Source organism: Cebus imitator, unplaced genomic scaffold (genome assembly GCF_001604975.1).
Source record: "Cebus imitator isolate Cc_AM_T3 unplaced genomic scaffold, Cebus_imitator-1.0 Scaffold214, whole genome shotgun sequence".
NCBI lineage: Eukaryota > Metazoa > Chordata > Mammalia > Primates > Cebidae > Cebus > Cebus imitator.
Window position 1 is genome coordinate 2,088,485 of NW_016107529.1, and position 5,111 is coordinate 2,093,595.

The 5,111-nt window shown below is 38.4% G+C and overlaps 1 protein-coding gene and 2 pseudogenes across 5 annotated transcripts in view; 2 read left to right on the plus strand and 1 right to left on the minus strand.

The window, feature by feature from the left end:
* The window catches only part of LOC108318066, a 15,774-nt pseudogene extending 11,160 nt beyond the window's left edge, over nucleotides 1-4,614 (plus strand).
* Nucleotides 1-5,111, minus strand: part of EPS15 (epidermal growth factor receptor pathway substrate 15) — a 176,475-nt gene that overhangs the window by 27,121 nt on the left and 144,243 nt on the right. The window lies entirely within an intron of this gene.
* LOC119474148 lies at nucleotides 2,891-2,985 on the plus strand (annotated as a pseudogene).

The window sequence follows — 5,111 nt, forward strand, 5'->3', positions numbered from 1 at the left end:
TGTGCAATCTACCCATCTGACAAAGGGCTGATATCCAGAATCTACAAAGAACTAAAACAGATTTACAAGAAAAAAACAAACAAACCTATTCAAAAGTGGGCAAAGGATATGAACAAACACTTTTCAAAAGAAGACATATATGAGGCCAACAAACATATGAAAAAATGCTCATCATCACTGGTCATTAGAGAAATGCAAATCAAAACCACATTGAGATATCATCTCATGCCAGTTAGGATGGTGGTCATTAAAAAATCTGGAGACAACAGATGCTGGAGAGGATGTGGAGAAATAGGAACACTTTTACACTGTTGGTGGGAGTGTAAATTAGTTCTACCATTGTGGAAGAAGTGTGGCGATTCCTCAATGATCTAGAAATAGAAATTGCATTTGACCCGGCAATCCCATTACTGGGTATATGCCCGGAGGATTATAAATTATTCTGTTATAAAGACACATGTACACGTATGTTCACTGTGGCACTGTTTACAATAGCAAAGTCCTGGAGCCAACCCAAATGCCCATCAATCATAGACTGGACAAAAAAAATGTGGCACATATACACTATGGAATACTATGTAGCTATAAAACACCATGAGTTCGTGTCCTTTGTAGGGACATGTATGAATCTGGAAACCATCATTCTCAGCAAACTGATAACAAGAAGAGAAAACCAAACACTACATGTTCTCACTCATAGGTGGGTGCTGAACAATGAGAACACATGGACATAGGGAGGGGAGTATCACACACTGGGGTCTGTTCAGGAGGGCTGGGGGAGGGACAGTGGGGGGTGGGGAGGTTTGGGAGAGATTAACATGGGGACAAATGCCAGATATAGGTGATGGGGGGATGGGGGCAGCAAACCACCTTGCCATGTATGTACCTATGCAACAATCCTGCATGATCTGCACATGTACCTAGAACCTAAGTACAATAAAAAATAAATAAAGAAAGAAAGACAAGACATCAACTGGCAGAAAAAAAAATCCAAAATAGAACTACATGCTATATAAGAGAGATTCACTTTAGATCTAAGGACACACATAGTTTGAAAGAGAAAGGATGAAAAAAAAAAGATATTTCACACGGAGGAAATATCAAGAAAGCAGAGATATCTTAACATCAGACAAAACGGACTTTAAGTCTACAACTGTTACAAGAGACAAAGAAGTACATTATATAATAATGAAAGGGTCAATTTACCAAGATGATATAACATTTATAAACATACATGCACCAAACATGCTTCTTAAATACATATAGTAAACACTGACAGAACTGAAGAAACAGATAGCTCTACAGTAACAGTTGGAGAAGTCAGTATCTCACTTTCTTTCTTTCTTTTTTTTTTTTTTTTTTAGACGGATTTTCCCTCTTTTTTTCCAGGCTGGAGTGCAATGGCATGATCTTGGCTCACCGCAACCTCTACCTCCTGGGTTCAGGCAATTCTCCTGCCTCAGCCTCCTGAGTAGCTAGGATTACAGGCATGTGCCACCATGCCCAGCCAATTTTTTGTATTTTTAGTAGAGACGGGGTTTCACCATGTTGACCAGGATGGTCTTGATCTCTTGACCTCATGATCCACCCGCCTCGGCCTCCCAAAGTGCGGGGATTACAGGTGTGAGCCACCGTGCCCGGCCTGTATCTCACTTTCAATGTGAAGGAAACAGACAGAAGATCAATACGGAGATAGAGTACTTGAACAACACTTAACACTTTAGACTAACTGGACCTAACAGATACATACAGAACACTCCACCCAACAATAGCAGAATACACATTTTCTAAAGTGCATATCTAATGTTCTCCAGGATAGAACATACTTAAGGCTACAGAACAAGTCTTAATAAATGTTAAAAGATTGAAATCAAAAAAGCATCTCTTCTGGCCAGGCATGGTAGCTCACACCTATAAGCCTAGCACTTTGGGAAACCAAGGCGGGTGGATCACTTGAAGTCAGAAGTTTGAGACCAGCCTGGCCAACACAGTAAAACCCCATCTCTTCTAAAAATGAGCCAGGCGTGGTGGTGGGTGCCTGTCATCCCAGCTACTTGTGTGGCTGAGGCAGGAGAATTGCTTGAACCAGGAGGCAGAGGCTGAAGTGAGCCAACAGTGCACCATCGCACTCCAGCCTGGGCGACAGAATGAGACTCTGTCTCAAAATAAAAATAATAAATAAATAAAAGTATCTCTTCCAATTAAAACAGAATAAAACTAAAAATCAATAGCAGAAGCAAAACTAGATGACCCACAAATATGTGGATATTAAATATCACACTCAACCAACTGGTCAAAGAAAAATCACAAAGAAAATTAGAAAATATCTTGAAACAAATGAAAATGAAAACACAGCATTACCAAAACTAATGGGATGTAGCAGCAAAAGCTGTGCTGAGATAAACTTCTAACTATAAATAGTTTAAAAAGAAGAGCTCAAATCAACCACCTAACTTTACACTGTAAAGGATCTAAAAAAAGAAAGCAAGCTAAACTCAAAGCTAGCAGAAAGAAATAAATAATAAAAATTGGAGCAGAGACAACACTGAGAACAGAAAAACAACACGGAAAATCAATAGAACCAAGAGTTTGTTCTTCAAAAAGATCAACAAAATTGACATTCCTATAGCTAGATGGACTAAAAAAACAAGACTCAATAACTAAAATCAGAAATGCAAGAGTGATCATTACTAGAAATTTCACAGAAATAAAAAGGATTGTAAGGAGAGTGCTATGAACGATTATACATCAACAAACTGAATAGTATAAATGAGAAGAACAAACTCCTAGAAACACAACTTATGGAGACTGAATCACAAAAACACAGAAAATCTGAATTGACTCATAACTAATAAAAGAGATTGAATCTGTAATAAAAAACCTCCCAACAGTGCTCACTTCAGCAGCACGTATACAATACAGAGAATGTTGGCATGGCCCCTGTGCAAGGATGACACACAAATTCATGTGGCATTCCATATTTTTAATTTCTTTCTTTTTTTTTTTTTTTTTGAGACAGAGTCTCACTTTGTTGCCCAAGTTGGAGTGCAGTGGCGCAATCTCAGCTCACTGCAACCACCACACTCTGGGTTCAAGACATGATTCTCATGTCTCAGACTCCTGAGTAGCTAGGACAGGCACCCACCACGCCTGGCTCATTTTTGTATTTTTAGTAGAGATGGGGTTTTGCCATGTTGACCAGGTTGGTTTTGAACTCCTGGCCTTAAGTGATCCACCTGCCCCGGCCTCCCAAAGTGATGGAATTACAAGCATGAGCCATTGCACCTGGCCACCATATTTTAAAAATTAACAAAGCAAAATACTTCCCAACAAAGAAAAACCCACAATTACATAACTTCGCTGGTGAATTCTACCAAACGTTTAATCAACACCAATCTCCCTCAAACTCTTCCAAAAAACTGAAGAGGAAGAACAATTGCATACTCATTCTGTGAAGCCAGTATTACTATGCTATCAAAGCCAGATGAAGGCATATAGATTAGAAAACTACAGATCAATATACTTTAAATATTGATGTAAAAATCATCAACAGAATTCAACAGCACATTAAAAGGATTATACACCATGTCCAAGCGGGATTTATTCCTGGAATATAAGAATAGTTTCAACATACAGAAATCATTCAATGTTATATACCACATTAATAAAATGAGGGGAAAAATACAACACCAATCATTTCAATGGATGCAACAGAAGTATTTGACAAAATTCAAAACTCTTTCATGATAAAAACTCTTAATAAGCTTAGAAGGAAACTACCTCAACTTAATAAAGGCCATATATGAAAAGCCAACAGTGAATATCGTACTCAATCTTGAGATGCTGAAAGCATTTCTCTACAATAAGGAACAAGTCAAGGATGCCTGTTCTTATCATTTCTACCACTTCTATTAAATATAGCAACAGTCTCGAACCTTTTTGGCATCAGGGACCATTTTCATGGGAGACAATTTTTTTATGGACTAGGGGGTAGAATGGGAAGAATGAATTCGAGATGAAAACGATTCCACATCAGATCACCAGGCATTAGTTAGATTCTCATAAGGACTGTACAACCTAGATCCCTCACATATGTAGTTCACAATAAGGTTCAAGCTCCTATGAAAATCTAATGCTGTTGCTGATCTGAAAGGAGGTGGAGCTCAGGCATTAGGTACTACTCGCTTGCCCGTCACTCACCTCCTGCTGTGTGGCCTGGTTCCTAACAGGCCACAGACTGTCGGTACTGTTCCGCAGCCTGCGGGTTGGGAACCTCTGCAATATAGTACTGGAAGTCCTAGCCAGAGCACTTAGGCAAGAAAAAGAAATAAAAGGCACCTAGATTGAAAAGAAGTAAAATCTTTTTGCAAATTACATGATCTTATATGTAGAAAACCCTAAAGATTCCACCAAAAAAACATTAGAACTAATACAGGTATTGACTGACTTACCACCTATGCAACTTATGACCATTTGACTTTATGACCACAATTGCTAGCCATGACTGCTCCGCGTCTGACAGCGCAAACGTTGCCCAGCTGGGCGTACGACAGTGAGGACCAGCTTCTGGCAGCACTACCATCTCCACGTGCACCATTTCAACTGTACGTATAGCCTACTCAACTTACGAACAAATCGTGTTACGACTGGTCCGCAGTCCCAACTGTGGTCATAAGTCGAGCACTAGCTGTAGTTAAATTTGGCACAGTAGCAGGATACAAAAATCAGTATATAAAAATCAGTCATATATCTATATACTAGCAATGAACAATCTAGAAAGGAAATTAAAAAAACAATTCCATTTATAATAGCATCAAAAATAATAAAATACTTAGGGATTAACCAAGGAGGACTTGTACACTGACAACTACAACACATTTTGAAAGAAATTAAAGACATACACAAATGGAAAGACATCCCATGTTCATGGATTACAAGACTTAATATTGTTAAGACAATAATACTACCCAAAGTGATCTACAGATTCAATGAAATCCCTATCCAAAATCCCAATGACTTTTTATTTTGGAAGAAATAAAAAAATTCATCCAAAAATTCATATGGAATCACAAGGAACCCAAATAGCTAAAGTAGTCTTTTTCTTTTCTTTT